Source organism: Chiloscyllium plagiosum, unplaced genomic scaffold (genome assembly GCF_037043375.1).
Source record: "Chiloscyllium plagiosum isolate Xiang-an unplaced genomic scaffold, Cpla_swu_hap1 HiC_scaffold_32, whole genome shotgun sequence".
In the NCBI taxonomy this organism is placed as follows: Eukaryota; Metazoa; Chordata; class Chondrichthyes; order Orectolobiformes; family Hemiscylliidae; genus Chiloscyllium; species Chiloscyllium plagiosum.
In genome coordinates this window covers 9,489,750-9,508,543 of record NW_028270170.1, presented here as the reverse complement: position 1 = coordinate 9,508,543, position 18,794 = coordinate 9,489,750, and the positions used below count along the sequence as shown (strand labels likewise).

The 18,794-nt window shown below is 47.2% G+C and overlaps 13 non-coding genes across 13 annotated transcripts; all 13 read left to right on the top strand.

Moving 5' to 3' along the window:
* Positions 1–34: 34 nt before the first annotated feature.
* Positions 35–106, top strand: trnac-gca (transfer RNA cysteine (anticodon GCA)). Its single transcript has one exon. It is a non-coding gene; the product is annotated as a tRNA-Cys (tRNA).
* Positions 107–573: 467 nt separating this feature from the next.
* trnac-gca (transfer RNA cysteine (anticodon GCA)) lies at positions 574–645 on the top strand. Its single transcript has one exon. It is a non-coding gene; the product is annotated as a tRNA-Cys (tRNA).
* A 1,190-nt stretch (positions 646–1,835) lies between these two features.
* On the top strand, positions 1,836–1,907 carry trnac-gca (transfer RNA cysteine (anticodon GCA)). Its single transcript has one exon. It is a non-coding gene; the product is annotated as a tRNA-Cys (tRNA).
* A 466-nt stretch (positions 1,908–2,373) lies between these two features.
* trnac-gca (transfer RNA cysteine (anticodon GCA)) lies at positions 2,374–2,445 on the top strand. Its single transcript has one exon. It is a non-coding gene; the product is annotated as a tRNA-Cys (tRNA).
* Positions 2,446–3,431: 986 nt separating this feature from the next.
* Positions 3,432–3,503, top strand: trnac-gca (transfer RNA cysteine (anticodon GCA)). The gene has a single exon. It is a non-coding gene; the product is annotated as a tRNA-Cys (tRNA).
* A 467-nt stretch (positions 3,504–3,970) lies between these two features.
* On the top strand, positions 3,971–4,042 carry trnac-gca (transfer RNA cysteine (anticodon GCA)). The gene has a single exon. It is a non-coding gene; the product is annotated as a tRNA-Cys (tRNA).
* A 986-nt stretch (positions 4,043–5,028) lies between these two features.
* trnac-gca (transfer RNA cysteine (anticodon GCA)) lies at positions 5,029–5,100 on the top strand. The gene has a single exon. It is a non-coding gene; the product is annotated as a tRNA-Cys (tRNA).
* A 1,005-nt stretch (positions 5,101–6,105) lies between these two features.
* On the top strand, positions 6,106–6,177 carry trnac-gca (transfer RNA cysteine (anticodon GCA)). The gene has a single exon. It is a non-coding gene; the product is annotated as a tRNA-Cys (tRNA).
* Positions 6,178–7,163: 986 nt separating this feature from the next.
* On the top strand, positions 7,164–7,235 carry trnac-gca (transfer RNA cysteine (anticodon GCA)). Its single transcript has one exon. It is a non-coding gene; the product is annotated as a tRNA-Cys (tRNA).
* A 1,005-nt stretch (positions 7,236–8,240) lies between these two features.
* Positions 8,241–8,312, top strand: trnac-gca (transfer RNA cysteine (anticodon GCA)). Its single transcript has one exon. It is a non-coding gene; the product is annotated as a tRNA-Cys (tRNA).
* Positions 8,313–10,895: 2,583 nt separating this feature from the next.
* Positions 10,896–10,967, top strand: trnac-gca (transfer RNA cysteine (anticodon GCA)). The gene has a single exon. It is a non-coding gene; the product is annotated as a tRNA-Cys (tRNA).
* A 2,604-nt stretch (positions 10,968–13,571) lies between these two features.
* Positions 13,572–13,643, top strand: trnac-gca (transfer RNA cysteine (anticodon GCA)). The gene has a single exon. It is a non-coding gene; the product is annotated as a tRNA-Cys (tRNA).
* Positions 13,644–17,590: 3,947 nt separating this feature from the next.
* On the top strand, positions 17,591–17,662 carry trnac-gca (transfer RNA cysteine (anticodon GCA)). Its single transcript has one exon. It is a non-coding gene; the product is annotated as a tRNA-Cys (tRNA).
* Positions 17,663–18,794: the final 1,132 nt, after the last annotated feature.

Here is an 18,794-nt window from a genome sequence, read left to right as displayed (position 1 = left end):
GGAAAGTGTAAACATGCAACGCAGCATAGCGGGTGGGGGTGTAGCTCAGTGGTAGAGCATTTGACTGCAGATCAAGAGGTCCCCAGTTCAAATCTGGGTGCCCCCTTTATACAAGCAATATCCCTGCACTTGAGCAGTTTTTCAACGAACTTCCGTTACCCATTCTACACTGGGCAGATTTAGGAAGGGGTATTTTGTTACCACAGCAAGGTTCCTTCTGTGATGAACAGCTGAAGGACACGAAGATCTGTGTTGCATCGTGAGATGTTGCAAAACATGCACTGCAGTGCCAAAACGAGAGTTTGAAAGCATTGCATGTGCATTCGGTCTGCGCCGATGCAAACAGTGAGGGCATCTGCGCAATATCTTACGTCCATCTAAACTCTGCCACTCAGCCATTTCCATTGCCGATGCAAATGCTATTGAAGTCAGACAGTCATTTTGGAGTTACGTTCCACATGCAAAACATCTCTGCTGCACGTAAACTGTTGAAAGGTGCAGACAAGAGAGTTGCTTTCGACAATTGTCACTGTATCATGATGAAAACTTAAACATGCAGTGCAGCGTTCTCATGGGGGTGTAGCTCAGTGGTAGAGCATTTGACTGCAGATCAAGAGGTCCCCAGTTCAAATCTGGGTGCCCCCTTTATACAAGCAATTTCCCTGCACTTGAGCAGTTTTCAAGTAACTTCCGTAACCCATTCTGCACAGGGCAGATTTAGGACGTGGCGTTTTGTTACCACAGCAAGGTTCCTTCTGTGATGAACAGCTGAAGGACACGAAGATCCATGTTGCATCGTGAGATGTTGCAAAATACGCACTGCAGTGCCGAAACGAGAGTTTGAAAGCATTGCATGTGCATTCGGTCTGCGCCGATGCAAACAGTGAGGGCATCTGCGCAATATCTTACGTCCATCTAAACTCTGCAACTCAGCCATATCCATTGCCGATGCAAATGCTATTGAAGTCAGACGGTCAATTTGGAGTTACATTCCACATAGAAAACATCTCTGCTGCACGTAAACTGTTGAAAGGCACAGACAAGAGAGTTGTTTTTGAGAATTGTCACTGTACAATGCACCGCAGCTTCAGGAATGATCCTGAAGAAGGGCTTATGTAAAAAGCCTCATTCCTGAAGAAGGGCTTATGCCCGAAACGTCGATTCTCCTGTTCCCTGGATGCTGCCTGACCTGCTGCGCTTTTCCAGCAACACATTTTCAGCTCTGATCTCCAGCATCTGCAGACCTCACTTTCTCCTCAAAGATTTCAACCTACTGCGAATCCTCTCACAAGGATGCCTTCCTTGAAGAAGCTCTCTTCCTCCCTCTACAAAGATTTCAGTGAGTCCCTCTCTCACTGCACCCCCCAGGTCATCTCCTCATTCCTGAAGAAGGGCTTATGCCCGAAACGTAGATTCTCCTATTCCCTGGATGCTGCCTGACCTGCTGCGCTTTTCCAGCAACACATTTTCAGCTCCTTCTGTGATGAACAGCTGAAGGACACGAAGATCCATGTTGCATTGTGAGATGTTGCAAAATACGCACTGCAGTGCCGAAACGAGAGCATGAAAGCATTGCATGTGCATTCGTTCAGCGCCGATGCAATCTATGAGGGCATCTGCGCAATATCTTACGTCCATCTAAACTCTGCCACTCAGCCATTTCCATTGCCGATGCAAATGCTATTGAAGTCAGACAGTCATTTTGGAGTTACGTTCCACATGCAAAACATCTCTGCTGCACGTAAACTGTTGAAAGGCGCAGATAAGAGAGTTGTTTTAGACAATTGTCACTGTATTATGCGGAAAGTGTAAACATGCAACGCAGCATAGCGGGTGGGGGTGTAGCTCAGTGGTAGAGCATTTGACTGCAGATCAAGAGGTCCCCAGTTCAAATCTGGGTGCCCCCTTTATACAAGCAATTTCCCTGCACTTGAGCAGTTTTCAAGTAACTTCCGTTACCCATTCTGCACAGGGCAGATTTAGGACGGGGCGTTTTGTTACCACAGCAAGGTTCCTTCTGTGATGAACAGCTGAAGGACACGAAGATCCATGTTGAATCGTGAGATGTTGCAAAATACGCACTGCAGTGCCAAAACGAGAGTTTGAAAGCATTGCATGTGCATTCGGTCTGCGCCGATGCAAACAGTGAGGGCATCTGCGCAATATCTTACGTCCATCTAAACTCTGCAACTCAGCCATATCCATTGCCGATGCAAATGCTATTGAAGTCAGACGGTCAATTTGGAGTTACATTCCACATACAAAACATCTCTGCTGCACGTAAACTGTTGAAAGGCACAGACAAGAGAGTTGTTTTTGAGAATTGTCACTGTACAATGCGGAAAGCTTAAACATGCACCGCAGCTTCCTCTTGGGGGTGTAGCTCAGTGGTAGAGCATTTGACTGCAGATCAAGAGGTCCCCAGTTCGAATCTGGGTGCCCCCTTTATACAAGCAATATCCCTGCACTTGAGCAGTTTTTCAACTAACTTCCGTAACCCATTCTGCACTGGGCAGACTTAGGAAGGAGTGTTTTGTGACCACAGCAAGGTTCCTTCTGTGATGGGAAAGTGAGGTCTGCAGATGCTGGACATCAGAGCTGAAAATATGTTGCTGGAAAAGCGCAGCAGGTCAGGCAGCATCCAGGGAACAGGAGAATCGACGTTTCGGGCATAAGCCCTTCTTCAGGAATGATCCTGAAGAAGGGCTTATGAAAAAAGCCTCATTCCTGAAGAAGGGCTTATGCCCGAAACGTCGATTCTCCTGTTCCCTGGATGCTGCCTGACCTGCTGCGCTTTTCCAGCAACACATTTTCAGCTCTGATCTCCAGCATCTGCAGACCTCACTTTCTCCTCAAAGATTTCAACCTACTGCGAATCCTCTCACAAGGATGCCTTCCTTGAAGAAGCTCTCTTCCTCCCTCTACAAAGATTTCAGTGAGTCCCTCTCTCACTGCACCCCCCAGGTCATCTCCTCATTCCTGAAGAAGGGCTTATGCCCGAAACGTAGATTCTCCTATTCCCTGGATGCTGCCTGACCTGCTGCGCTTTTCCAGCAACACATTTTCAGCTCCTTCTGTGATGAACAGCTGAAGGACACGAAGATCCATGTTGCATTGTGAGATGTTGCAAAATACGCACTGCAGTGCCGAAACGAGAGCATGAAAGCATTGCATGTGCATTCGTTCAGCGCCGATGCAATCTATGAGGGCATCTGCGCAATATCTTACGTCCATCTAAACTCTGCCACTCAGCCATTTCCATTGCCGATGCAAATGCTATTGAAGTCAGACAGTCATTTTGGAGTTACGTTCCACATGCAAAACATCTCTGCTGCACGTAAACTGTTGAAAGGCGCAGATAAGAGAGTTGTTTTAGACAATTGTCACTGTATTATGCGGAAAGTGTAAACATGCAACGCAGCATAGCGGGTGGGGGTGTAGCTCAGTGGTAGAGCATTTGACTGCAGATCAAGAGGTCCCCAGTTCAAATCTGGGTGCCCCCTTTATACAAGCAATATCCCTGCACTTGAGCAGTTTTTCAACGAACTTCCGTTACCCATTCTACACTGGGCAGATTTAGGAAGGGGTATTTTGTTACCACAGCAAGGTTCCTTCTGTGATGAACAGCTGAAGGACACGAAGATCTGTGTTGCATCGTGAGATGTTGCAAAACATGCACTGCAGTGCCAAAACGAGAGTTTGAAAGCATTGCATGTGCATTCGGTCTGCGCCGATGCAAACAGTGAGGGCATCTGCGCAATATCTTACGTCCATCTAAACTCTGCCACTCAGCCATTTCCATTGCCGATGCAAATGCTATTGAAGTCAGACAGTCATTTTGGAGTTACGTTCCACATGCAAAACATCTCTGCTGCACGTAAACTGTTGAAAGGCACAGACAAGAGAGTTGTTTTTGAGAATTGTCACTGTACAATGCGGAAAGCTTAAACATACACCGCAGCTTCCTCTTGGGGGTGTAGCTCAGTGGTAGAGCATTTGACTGCAGATCAAGAGGTCCCCAGTTCAAATCTGGGTGCCCCCTTTATACAAGCAATATCCCTGCACTTGAGCAGTTTTTCAACTAACTTCCGTAACCCATTCTGCACTGGGCAGACTTAGGAAGGAGTGTTTTGTTACCACAGCAAGGTTCCTTCTGTGATGGGAAAGTGAGGTCTGCAGATGCTGGACATCAGAGCTGAAAATATGTTGCTGGAAAAGCGCAGCAGGTCAGGCAGCATCCAGGGAACAGGAGAATCGACGTTTCGGGCATAAGCCCTTCTTCAGGAATGATCCTGAAGAAGGGCTTATGAAAAAAGCCTCATTCCTGAAGAAGGGCTTATGCCCGAAACGTCGATTCTCCTGTTCCCTGGATGCTGCCTGACCTGCTGCGCTTTTCCAGCAACACATTTTCAGCTCTGATCTCCAGCATCTGCAGACCTCACTTTCTCCTCAAAGATTTCAACCTACTGCGAATCCTCTCACAAGGATGCCTTCCTTGAAGAAGCTCTCTTCCTCCCTCTACAAAGATTTCAGTGAGTCCCTCTCTCACTGCACCCCCCAGGTCATCTCCTCATTCCTGAAGAAGGGCTTATGCCCGAAACGTAGATTCTCCTATTCCCTGGATGCTGCCTGACCTGCTGCGCTTTTCCAGCAACACATTTTCAGCTCCTTCTGTGATGAACAGCTGAAGGACACGAAGATCCATGTTGCATTGTGAGATGTTGCAAAATACGCACTGCAGTGCCGAAACGAGAGCATGAAAGCATTGCATGTGCATTCGTTCAGCGCCGATGCAATCTATGAGGGCATCTGCGCAATATCTTACGTCCATCTAAACTCTGCCACTCAGCCATTTCCATTGCCGATGCAAATGCTATTGAAGTCAGACAGTCATTTTGGAGTTACGTTCCACATGCAAAACATCTCTGCTGCACGTAAACTGTTGAAAGGCGCAGATAAGAGAGTTGTTTTAGACAATTGTCACTGTATTATGCGGAAAGTGTAAACATGCAACGCAGCATAGCGGGTGGGGGTGTAGCTCAGTGGTAGAGCATTTGACTGCAGATCAAGAGGTCCCCAGTTCAAATCTGGGTGCCCCCTTTATACAAGCAACTTCCCTGCACTTGATCAGTTTTTCAAGTTGCTTCCGTAGCCCATTCTGCACAGGGCAGACTTCGGAAGGGGTATTTTGTTACCACAGCAAGGTTCCTTCTGTGATGAACAGCTGAAGGACACGAAGATCTGTGTTGCATCGTGAGATGTTGCAAAACATGCACTGCAGTGCCAAAACGAGAGTTTGAAAGCATTGCATGTGCATTCGGTCTGCGCCGATGCAAACAGTGAGGGCATCTGCGCAATATCTTACGTCCATCTAAACTCTGCCACTCAGCCATTTCCATTGCCGATGCAAATGCTATTGAAGTCAGACAGTCATTTTGGAGTTACGTTCCACATGCAAAACATCTCTGCTGCACGTAAACTGTTGAAAGGTGCAGACAAGAGAGTTGCTTTCGACAATTGTCACTGTATCATGATGAAAGCTTAAACATGCAGCGCAGCGTTCTCATGGGGGTGTAGCTCAGTGGTAGAGCATTTGACTGCAGATCATGAGGTCCCCAGTTCAAATCTGGGTGCCCCCTTTATACAAGCAATTTCCCTGCACTTGAGCAGTTTTCAAGTAACTTCCGTTACCCATTCTGCACAGGGCAGATTTAGGATGGGGCGTTTTGTTACCACAGCAAGGTTCCTTCTGTGATGAACAGCTGAAGGACACGAAGATCCATGTTGCATCGTGAGATGTTGCAAAATACGCACTGCAGTGCCAAAACGAGAATTTGAAAGCATTGCATGTGCATTCGGTCTGCGCCGATGCAAACAGTGAGGGCATCTGCGCAATATCTTACGTCCATCTAAACTCTGCAACTCAGCCATATCCATTGCCGATGCAAATGCTATTGAAGTCAGACGGTCAATTTGGAGTTACATTCCACATACAAAACATCTCTGCTGCACGTAAACTGTTGAAAGGCACAGACAAGAGAGTTGTTTTTGAGAATTGTCACTGTACAATGCGGAAAGCTTAAACATACACCGCAGCTTCCTCTTGGGGGTGTAGCTCAGTGGTAGAGCATTTGACTGCAGATCAAGAGGTCCCCAGTTCAAATCTGGGTGCCCCCTTTATACAAGCAATATCCCTGCACTTGAGCAGTTTTTCAACTAACTTCCGTAACCCATTCTGCACTGGGCAGACTTAGGAAGGAGTGTTTTGTTACCACAGCAAGGTTCCTTCTGTGATGGGAAAGTGAGGTCTGCAGATGCTGGAGATCAGAGCTGAAAATGTGTTGCTGGAAAAGCGCAACAGGTCAGGCAGCATCCAGGGAACAGGAGAATCGACGTTTCGGGCATAAGCCCTTCTTCAGGAATGATCCTGAAGAAGGGCTTATGAAAAAAGCCTCATTCCTGAAGAAGGGCTTATGCCCGAAACGTCGATTCTCCTGTTCCCTGGATGCTGCCTGACCTGCTGCGCTTTTCCAGCAACACATTTTCAGCTCTGATCTCCAGCATCTGCAGACCTCACTTTCTCCTCAAAGATTTCAACCTACTGCGAATCCTCTCACAAGGATGCCTTCCTTGAAGAAGCTCTCTTCCTCCCTCTACAAAGATTTCAGTGAGTCCCTCTCTCACTGCACCCCCCAGGTCATCTCCTCATTCCTGAAGAAGGGCTTATGCCCGAAACGTAGATTCTCCTATTCCCTGGATGCTGCCTGACGTGCTGCGCTTTTCCAGCAACACATTTTCAGCTCCTTCTGTGATGAACAGCTGAAGGACACGAAGATCCATGTTGCATTGTGAGATGTTGCAAAATACGCACTGCAGTGCCGAAACGAGAGCATGAAAGCATTGCATGTGCATTCGTTCAGCGCCGATGCAATCTATGAGGGCATCTGCGCAATATCTTACGTCCATCTAAACTCTGCCACTCAGCCATTTCCATTGCCGATGCAAATGCTATTGAAGTCAGACAGTCATTTTGGAGTTACGTTCCACATGCAAAACATCTCTGCTGCACGTAAACTGTTGAAAGGCGCAGATAAGAGAGTTGTTTTAGACAATTGTCACTGTATTATGCGGAAAGTGTAAACATGCAACGCAGCATAGCGGGTGGGGGTGTAGCTCAGTGGTAGAGCATTTGACTGCAGATCAAGAGGTCCCCAGTTCAAATCTGGGTGCCCCCTTTATACAAGCAACTTCCCTGCACTTGATCAGTTTTTCAAGTTGCTTCCGTAGCCCATTCTGCACAGGGCAGACTTCGGAAGGGGTATTTTGTTACCACAGCAAGGTTCCTTCTGTGATGAACAGCTGAAGGACACGAAGATCTGTGTTGCATCGTGAGATGTTGCAAAACATGCACTGCAGTGCCAAAACGAGAGTTTGAAAGCATTGCATGTGCATTCGGTCTGCGCCGATGCAAACAGTGAGGGCATCTGCGCAATATCTTACGTCCATCTAAACTCTGCCACTCAGCCATTTCCATTGCCGATGCAAATGCTATTGAAGTCAGACAGTCATTTTGGAGTTACGTTCCACATGCAAAACATCTCTGCTGCACGTAAACTGTTGAAAGGTGCAGACAAGAGAGTTGCTTTCGACAATTGTCACTGTATCATGATGAAAGCTTAAACATGCAGCGCAGCGTTCTCATGGGGGTGTAGCTCAGTGGTAGAGCATTTGACTGCAGATCATGAGGTCCCCAGTTCAAATCTGGGTGCCCCCTTTATACAAGCAATTTCCCTGCACTTGAGCAGTTTTCAAGTAACTTCCGTTACCCATTCTGCACAGGGCAGATTTAGGAAGGGGTATTTTGTTACCACAGCAAGGTTCCTTCTGTGATGAACAGCTGAAGGACACGAAGATCCATGTTGCATCGTGAGATGTTGCAAAATACGCACTGCAGTGCCAAAACGAGAGTTTGAAAGCATTGCATGTGCATTCGGTCTGCGCCGATGCAAACAGTGAGGGCATCTGCGCAATATCTTACGTCCATCTAAACTCTGCAACTCAGCCATATCCATTGCCGATGCAAATGCTATTGAAGTCAGACGGTCAATTTGGAGTTACATTCCACATACAAAACATCTCTGCTGCACGTAAACTGTTGAAAGGCACAGACAAGAGAGTTGTTTTTGAGAATTGTCACTGTATAATGCGGAAAGCTTAAACATGCACCGCAGCTTCCTCTTGGGGGTGTAGCTCAGTGGTAGAGCATTTGACTGCAGATCAAGAGGTCCCCAGTTCAAATCTGGGTGCCCCCTTTATACAAGCAATATCCCTGCACTTGAGCAGTTTTTCAACTAACTTCCGTAACCCATTCTGCACTGGGCAGACTTAGGAAGGAGTGTTTTGTTACCACAGCAAGGTTCCTTCTGTGATGGGAAAGTGAGGTCTGCAGATGCTGGACATCAGAGCTGAAAATATGTTGCTGGAAAAGCGCAGCAGGTCAGGCAGCATCCAGGGAACAGGAGAATCGACGTTTCGGGCATAAGCCCTTCTTCAGGAATGATCCTGAAGAAGGGCTTATGAAAAAAGCCTCATTCCTGAAGAAGGGCTTATGCCCGAAACGTCGATTCTCCTGTTCCCTGGATGCTGCCTGACCTGCTGCGCTTTTCCAGCAACACATTTTCAGCTCTGATCTCCAGCATCTGCAGACCTCACTTTCTCCTCAAAGATTTCAACCTACTGCGAATCCTCTCACAAGGATGCCTTCCTTGAAGAAGCTCTCTTCCTCCCTCTACAAAGATTTCAGTGAGTCCCTCTCTCACTGCACCCCCCAGGTCATCTCCTCATTCCTGAAGAAGGGCTTATGCCCGAAACGTAGATTCTCCTATTCCCTGGATGCTGCCTGACCTGCTGCGCTTTTCCAGCAACACATTTTCAGCTCCTTCTGTGATGAACAGCTGAAGGACACGAAGATGCATGTTGCATTGTGAGATGTTGCAAAATACGCACTGCAGTGCCGAAACGAGAGCATGAAAGCATTGCATGTGCATTCGTTCAGCGCCGATGCAATCTATGAGGGCATCTGCGCAATATCTTACGTCCATCTAAACTCTGCCACTCAGCCATTTCCATTGCCGATGCAAATGCTATTGAAGTCAGAAAGTCATTTTGGAGTTACGTTCCACATGCAAAACATCTCTGCTGCACGTAAACTGTTGAAAGGCGCAGACAAGAGAGTTGTTTTAGACAATTGTCACTGTATTATGCGGAAAGTGTAAACATGCAACGCAGCATAGCGGGTGGGGGTGTAGCTCAGTGGTAGAGCATTTGACTGCAGATCAAGAGGTCCCCAGTTCAAATCTGGATGCCCCCTTTATACAAGCAATTTCCCTGTACCTGAGCAGTTTTTCAAGTAACTTCCGTTACCCATTCTGCACAGGGCAGATTTAGGACGGGGTGTTTTGTTACCACAGCAAGGTTCCTTCTGTGATGAACAGCTGAAGGACACAAAGATCCATGTTGCATCGTGAGATGTTGCAAAATACGCACTGCAGTGCCGAAACGAGAGCTTGAAAGCATTGCATGTGCATTCGGTCAGTGCCGATGCAACCTGTGAGGGCATCTGCGCAATATCTTACGTCCATCTAAACTCTGCCACTCAGACATATCCATTGCCGATGCAAATGCTATTGAAGTCAGACGGTCAATTTGGAGTTACATTCCACATACAAAACATCTCTGCTGCACGTAAACTGTTGAAAGGCACAGACAAGAGAGTTGTTTTTGAGAATTGTCACTGTATATTGCGGAAAGCTTAAACATGCACCGCAGCTTCCTCTGGGGGGTGTAGCTCAGTGGTCGAGCATTTGACTGCAGATCAAGAGGTCCCCAGTTCAAATCTAGATGCCCCCTTTATACAAGCAATATCCCTGCACTTGAGCAGTTTTTCAACTAACTTCCGTAACCCATTCTGCACTGGGCAGACTTAGGAAGGAGTGTTTTGTTACCACAGCAAGGTTCCTTCTGTGATGGGAAAGTGAGGTCTGCAGATGCTGGAGATCAGAGCTGAAAATGTGTTGCTGGAAAAGCGCAACAGGTCAGGCAGCATCCAGGGAACAGGAGAATCGACGTTTCGGGCATAAGCCCTTCTTCAGGAATGATCCTGAAGAAGGGCTTATGAAAAAAGCCTCATTCCTGAAGAAGGGCTTATGCCCGAAACGTCGATTCTCCTGTTCCCTGGATGCTGCCTGACCTGCTGCGCTTTTCCAGCAACACATTTTCAGCTCTGATCTCCAGCATCTGCAGACCTCACTTTCTCCTCAAAGATTTCAACCTACTGCGAATCCTCTCACAAGGATGCCTTCCTTGAAGAAGCTCTCTTCCTCCCTCTACAAAGATTTCAGTGAGTCCCTCTCTCACTGCACCCCCCAGGTCATCTCCTCATTCCTGAAGAAGGGCTTATGCCCGAAACGTAGATTCTCCTATTCCCTGGATGCTGCCTGACGTGCTGCGCTTTTCCAGCAACACATTTTCAGCTCCTTCTGTGATGAACAGCTGAAGGACACGAAGATCCATGTTGCATTGTGAGATGTTGCAAAATACGCACTGCAGTGCCGAAACGAGAGCATGAAAGCATTGCATGTGCATTCGTTCAGCGCCGATGCAATCTATGAGGGCATCTGCGCAATATCTTACGTCCATCTAAACTCTGCCACTCAGCCATTTCCATTGCCGATGCAAATGCTATTGAAGTCAGACAGTCATTTTGGAGTTACGTTCCACATGCAAAACATCTCTGCTGCACGTAAACTGTTGAAAGGCGCAGATAAGAGAGTTGTTTTAGACAATTGTCACTGTATTATGCGGAAAGTGTAAACATGCAACGCAGCATAGCGGGTGGGGGTGTAGCTCAGTGGTAGAGCATTTGACTGCAGATCAAGAGGTCCCCAGTTCAAATCTGGGTGCCCCCTTTATACAAGCAACTTCCCTGCACTTGATCAGTTTTTCAAGTTGCTTCCGTAGCCCATTCTGCACAGGGCAGACTTCGGAAGGGGTATTTTGTTACCACAGCAAGGTTCCTTCTGTGATGAACAGCTGAAGGACACGAAGATCTGTGTTGCATCGTGAGATGTTGCAAAACATGCACTGCAGTGCCAAAACGAGAGTTTGAAAGCATTGCATGTGCATTCGGTCTGCGCCGATGCAAACAGTGAGGGCATCTGCGCAATATCTTACGTCCATCTAAACTCTGCCACTCAGCCATTTCCATTGCCGATGCAAATGCTATTGAAGTCAGACAGTCATTTTGGAGTTACGTTCCACATGCAAAACATCTCTGCTGCACGTAAACTGTTGAAAGGCGCAGACAAGAGAGTTGTTTTAGACAATTGTCACTGTATTATGCGGAAAGTGTAAACATGCAACGCAGCATAGCGGGTGGGGGTGTAGCTCAGTGGGAGAGCATTTGACTGCAGATCAAGAGGTCCCCAGTTCAAATCTGGATGCCCCCTTTATACAAGCAATTTCCCTGTACCTGAGCACTTTTTCAAGTAACTTCCGTTACCCATTCTGCACAGGGCAGATTTAGGACGGGGTGTTTTGTTACCACAGCAAGGTTCCTTCTGTGATGAACAGCTGAAGGACACAAAGATCCATGTTGCATCGTGAGATGTTGCAAAATACGCACTGCAGTGCCGAAACGAGAGCTTGAAAGCATTGCATGTGCATTCGGTCAGTGCCGATGCAACCTGTGAGGGCATCTGCGCAATATCTTACGTCCATCTAAACTCTGCCACTCAGACATATCCATTGCCGATGCAAATGCTATTGAAGTCAGACGGTCAATTTGGAGTTACATTCCACATACAAAACATCTCTGCTGCACGTAAACTGTTGAAAGGCACAGACAAGAGAGTTGTTTTTGAGAATTGTCACTGTATAATGCGGAAAGCTTAAACATGCACCGCAGCTTCCTTTGGAGGGTGTAGCTCAGTGGTCGAGCATTTGACTGCAGATCAAGAGGTCCCCAGTTCAAATCTAGATGCCCCCTTTATACAAGCAATATCCCTGCACTTGAGCAGTTTTTCAACTAACTTCCGTAACCCATTCTGCACTGGGCAGACTTAGGAAGGAGTGTTTTGTTACCACAGCAAGGTTCCTTCTGTGATGGGAAAGTGAGGTCTGCAGATGCTGGACATCAGAGCTGAAAATATGTTGCTGGAAAAGCGCAGCAGGTCAGGCAGCATCCAGGGAACAGGAGAATCGACGTTTCGGGCATAAGCCCTTCTTCAGGAATGATCCTGAAGAAGGGCTTATGAAAAAAGCCTCATTCCTGAAGGAGGGCTTATGCCCGAAACGTCGATTCTCCTGTTCCCTGGATGCTGCCTGACCTGCTGCGCTTTTCCAGCAACACATTTTCAGCTCTGATCTCCAGCATCTGCAGACCTCACTTTCTCCTCAAAGATTTCAACCTACTGCGAATCCTCTCACAAGGATGCCTTCCTTGAAGAAGCTCTCTTCCTCCCTCTACAAAGATTTCAGTGAGTCCCTCTCTCACTGCACCCCCCAGGTCATCTCCTCATTCCTGAAGAAGGGCTTATGCCCGAAACGTAGATTCTCCTATTCCCTGGATGCTGCCTGACCTGCTGCGCTTTTCCAGCAACACATTTTCAGCTCCTTCTGTGATGAACAGCTGAAGGACACGAAGATCCATGTTGCATTGTGAGATGTTGCAAAATATGCACTGCAGTGCCGAAACGAGAGCATGAAAGCATTGCATGTGCATTCGTTCAGCGCCGATGCAATCTATGAGGGCATCTGCGCAATATCTTACGTCCATCTAAACTCTGCCACTCAGCCATTTCCATTGCCGATGCAAATGCTATTGAAGTCAGACAGTCATTTTGGAGTTACATTCCACATGCAAAACATCTCTGCTGCACGTAAACTGTTGAAAGGCGCAGACAAGAGAGTTGTTTTAGACAATTGTCACTGTATTATGCGGAAAGTGTAAACATGCAACGCAGCATAGCGGGTGGGGGTGTAGCTCAGTGGTAGAGCATTTGACTGCAGATTAAGAGGTCCCCAGTGCAAATCTGGGTGCCCCCTTTATACAAGCAAATTCCCTGCACTTGATCAGTTTTTCAAGTTGCTTCCGTAGCCCATTCTGCACAGGGCAGACTTCGGAAGGGGTATTTTGTTACCACAGCAAGGTTCCTTCTGTGATGAACAGCTGAAGGACACTAAGATCCATGTTGCATCGTGCGATGTTGCAAAATACGCAATGCAGTGCCGAAACGAGAGCTTGAAAGCGTTGCATGTGCATTTGTTCAGCGCTGATGCAATCTATGAGGGCATCTGCGCAATATCTTACGTCCATCTAAACTCTGCCACTCAGCCATTTCCATTGCCGATGCAAATGCTATTGAAGTCAGACAGTCATTTTGGAGTTACGTTCCACATGCAAAACATCTCTGCTGCACGTAAACTGTTGAAAGGTGCAGACAAGAGAGTTGCTTTCGACAATTGTCACTGTATCATGATGAAAACTTAAACATGCAGCGCAGCGTTCTCATGGGGGTGTAGCTCAGTGGTAGAGCATTTGACTGCAGATCAAGAGGTCCCCAGTTCAAATCTGGGTGCCCCCTTTATACAAGCAATTTCCCTGCACTTGAGCAGTTTTCAAGTAACTTCCGTTACCCATTCTGCACAGGGCAGATTTAGGACGGGGCGTTTTGTTACCACAGCAAGGTTCCTTCTGTGATGAACAGCTGAAGGACACGAAGATCCATGTTGCATCGTGAGATGTTGCAAAATACGCACTGCAGTGCCGAAACGAGAGCTTGAAAGCATTGCATGTGCATTCGGTCAGCGCCGATGCAACCTGTGAGGGCATCTGCGCAATATCTTACGTCCATCTAAACTCTGCAACTCAGCCATATCCATTGCCGATGCAAATGCTATTGAAGTCAGACGGTCAATTTGGAGTTACATTCCACATACAAAACATCTCTGCTGCACGTAAACTGTTGAAAGGCACAGACAAGAGAGTTGTTTTTGAGAATTGTCACTGTATAATGCGGAAAGCTTAAACATGCACCGTAGCTTCTTTTTGGGGGTGCAGCTCAGTGGTAGAGCATTTGACTGCAGATCAAGAGGTCCCCAGTTCAAATCTGGATGCCCCCTTTGTACAAGCAATATCCCTGCACTTGAGCAGTTTTTCAACGAACTTCCGTAACCCATTCTGCACTGGGCAAACTTAGGAAGGAGTGTTTTGTTACCACAGCAAGGTTCCTTCTGTGATGGGAAAGTGAGGTCTGCAGATGCTGGACATCAGAGCTGAAAATATGTTGCTGGAAAAGCGCAGCAGGTCAGGCAGCATCCAGGGAACAGGAGAATCAACGTTTCGGGCATAAGCCCTTCTTCAGGAATGATCCTGAAGAAGGGCTTATGAAAAAAGCCTCATTCCTGAAGGAGGGCTTATGCCCGAAACGTCGATTCTCCTGTTCCCTGGATGCTGCCTGACCTGCTGCGCTTTTCCAGCAACACATTTTCAGCTCCTTCTGTGATGAACAGCTGAAGGACACGAAGATGCATGTTGCATTGTGAGATGTTGCAAAATACGCACTGCAGTGCCGAAACGAGAGCATGAAAGCATTGCATGTGCATTCGTTCAGCGCCGATGCAATCTATGAGGGCATCTGCGCAATATCTTACGTCCATCTAAACTCTGCCACTCAGCCATTTCCATTGCCGATGCAAATGCTATTGAAGTCAGACGGTCAATTTGGAGTTACGTTCCACATGCAAAACATCTCTGCTGCACGTAAACTGTTGAAAGGCGCAGACAAGAGAGTTGTTTTAGACAATTGTCACTGTATTATGCGGAAGGTGTAAACATGCAACGCAGCATAGCGGGTGGGGGTGTAGCTCAGTGGGAGAGCATTTGACTGCAGATCAAGAGGTCCCCAGTTCAAATCTGGATGCCCCCTTTATACAAGCAATTTCCCTGTACCTGAGCAGTTTTTCAAGGAACTTCCGTTACCCATTCTGCACAGGGCAGATTTAGGACGGTGTGTTTTGTTAACACAGCAAGGTTCCTTCTGTGATGAACAGCTGAAGGACACAAAGATCCATGTTGCATCGTGAGATGTTGCAAAAAAGGCACTGCAGTGCCGAAACGAGAGCTTGAAAGCATTGCATGTGCATTCGGTCAGCGCCGATGCAACCTGTGAGGGCATCTGCGCAATATCTTACGTCCATCTAAACTCTGCCACTCAGACATATCCATTGCCGATGCAAATGCTATTGAAGTCAGACGGTCAATTTGGAGTTACATTCCACATACAAAACATCTCTGCTGCACGTAAACTGTTGAAAGGCACAGACAAGAGAGTTGTTTTTGAGAATTGTCACTGTATAATGCGGAAAGCTTAAACATGCACCGCAGCTTCCTCTGGGGGGTGTAGCTCAGTGGTAGAGCATTTGACTGCAAGTCAAGAGGTCCCCAATTCAAATCTGGGTGCCCCCTTTATACAAGCAATATCCCTGCACTTGAGCAGTTTTTCAACTAACTTCCGTAACCCATTCTGCACTGGGCAGACTTAGGAAGGAGTGTTTTGTTACCACAGCAAGGTTCCTTCTGTGATGGGAAAGTGAGGTCTGCAGATGCTGGACATCAGAGCTGAAAATATGTTGCTGGAAAAGCGCAGCAGGTCAGGCAGCATCCAGGGAACAGGAGAATCGACGTTTCGGGCATAAGCCCTTCTTCAGGAATGATCCTGAAGAAGGGCTTATGAAAAAAGCCTCATTCCTGAAGAAGGGCTTATGCCCGAAACGTCGATTCTCCTGTTCCCTGGATGCTGCCTGACCTGCTGCGCTTTTCCAGCAACACATTTTCAGCTCTGATCTCCAGCATCTGCAGACCTCACTTTCTCCTCAAAGATTTCAACCTACTGCGAATCCTCTCACAAGGATGCCTTCCTTGAAGAAGCTCTCTTCCTCCCTCTACAAAGATTTCAGTGAGTCCCTCTCTCACTGCACCCCCCAGGTCATCTCCTCATTCCTGAAGAAGGGCTTATGCCCGAAACGTAGATTCTCCTATTCCCTGGATGCTGCCTGACCTGCTGCGCTTTTCCAGCAACACATTTTCAGCTCCTTCTGTGATGAACAGCTGAAGGACACGAAGATGCATGTTGCATTGTGAGATGTTGCAAAATACGCACTGCAGTGCCGAAACGAGAGCATGAAAGCATTGCATGTGCATTCGTTCAGCGCCGATGCAATCTATGAGGGCATCTGCGCAATATCTTACGTCCATCTAAACTCTGCCACTCAGCCATTTCCATTGCCGATGCAAATGCTATTGAAGTCAGAAAGTCATTTTGGAGTTACGTTCCACATGCAAAACATCTCTGCTGCACGTAAACTGTTGAAAGGCGCAGACAAGAGAGTTGTTTTAGACAATTGTCACTGTATTATGCGGAAAGTGTAAACATGCAACGCAGCATAGCGGGTGGGGGTGTAGCTCAGTGGTAGAGCATTTGACTGCAGGTCAAGAGGTCCCCAGTTCAAATCTGGATGCCCCCTTTATACAAGCAATTTCCCTGTACCTGAGCAGTTTTTCAAGTAACTTCCGTTACCCATTCTGCACAGGGCAGATTTAGGACGGGGTGTTTTGTTACCACAGCAAGGTTCCTTCTGTGATGAACAGCTGAAGGACACAAAGATCCATGTTGCATCGTGAGATGTTGCAAAATACGCACTGCAGTGCCGAAACGAGAGCTTGAAAGCATTGCATGTGCATTCGGTCAGCGCCGATGCAACCTGTGAGGGCATCTGCGCAATATCTTACGTCCATCTAAACTCTGCCACTCAGACATATCCATTGCCGATGCAAATGCTATTGAAGTCAGACGGTCAATTTGGAGTTACATTCCACATACAAAACATCTCTGCTGCACGTAAACTGTTGAAAGGCACAGACAAGAGAGTTGTTTTTGAGAATTGTCACTGTATAATGCGGAAAGCTTAAACATGCACCGCAGCTTCCTCTGGGGGGTGTAGCTCAGTGGTAGAGCATTTGACTGCAGATCAAGAGGTCCCCAATTCAAATCTGGGTGCCCCCTTTATACAAGCAATATCCCTGCACTTGAGCAGTTTTTCAACGAACTTCCGTTACCCATTCTACACTGGGCAGATTTAGGAAGGGGTATTTTGTTACCACAGCAAGGTTCCTTCTGTGATGAACAGCTGAAGGACACGAAGATCTGTGTTGCATCGTGAGATGTTGCAAAACATGCACTGCAGTGCCAAAACGAGAGTTTGAAAGCATTGCATGTGCATTCGGTCTGCGCCGATGCAAACAGTGAGGGCATCTGCGCAATATCTTACGTCCATCTAAACTCTGCCACTCAGCCATTTCCATTGCCGATGCAAATGCTATTGAAGTCAGACAGTCATTTTGGAGTTACGTTCCACATGCAAAACATCTCTGCTGCACGTAAACTGTTGAAAGGTGCAGACAAGAGAGTTGCTTTCGACAATTGTCACTGTATCATGATGAAAACTTAAACATGCAGCGCAGCGTTCTCATGGGGGTGTAGCTCAGTGGTAGAGCATTTGACTGCAGATCAAGAGGTCCCCAGTTCAAATCTGGGTGCCCCCTTTATACAAGCAATTTCCCTGCACTTGAGCAGTTTTCGAGTAACTTCCGTTACCCATTCTGCACAGGGCAGATTTAGGACGGGGCGTTTTGTTACCACAGCAAGGTTCCTTCTGTGATGAACAGCTGAAGGACACGAAGATCCATGTATCATCGTGAGATGTTGCAAAATACGCACTGCAGTGCCGAAACGAGAGCTTGAAAGCATTGCATGTGCATTCGGTCAGCGCCGATGCAACCTGTGAGGGCATCTGCGCAATATCTTACGTCCATCTAAACTCTGCAACTCAGCCATATCCATTGCCGATGCAAATGCTATTGAAGTCAGACGGTCAATTTGGAGTTACATTCCACATACAAAACATCTCTGCTGCACGTAAACTGTTGAAAGGCACAGACAAGAGAGTTGTTTTTGAGAATTGTCACTGTATAATGCGGAAAGCTTAAACATGCACCGCAGCTTCTTTTTGGGGGTGCAGCTCAGTGGTAGAGCATTTGACTGCAGATCAAGAGGTCCCCAGTTCAAATCTGGATGCCCCCTTTATACAAGCAATATCCCTGCACTTGAGCAGTTTTTCAACTAACTTCCGTAACCCATTCTGCACTGGGCAAACTTAGGAAGGAGTGTTTTGTTACCACAGCAAGGTTCCTTCTGTGATGGGAAAGTGAGGTCTGCAGATGCTGGACATCAGAGCTGAAAATATGTTGCTGGAAAAGCGCAGCAGGTCAGGCAGCATCCAGGGAACAGGAGAATCGACGTTTCGGGCATAAGCCCTTCTTCAGGAATGATCCTGAAGAAGGGCTTATGAAAAAAGCCTCATTCCTGAAGGAGGGCTTATGCCCGAAACGTCAATTCTCCTGTTCCCTGGATGCTGCCTGACCTGCTGCGCTTTTCCAGCAACACATTTTCAGCTCCTTCTGTGATGAACAGCTGAAGGACACGAAGATGCATGTTGCATTGTGAGATGTTGCAAAATACGCACTGCAGTGCCGAAACGAGAGCATGAAAGCATTGCATGTGCATTCGTTCAGCGCCGATGCAATCTATGAGGGCATCTGCGCAATATCTTACGTCCATCTAAACTCTGCCACTCAGCCATTTCCATTGCCGATGCAAATGCTATTGAAGTCAGAA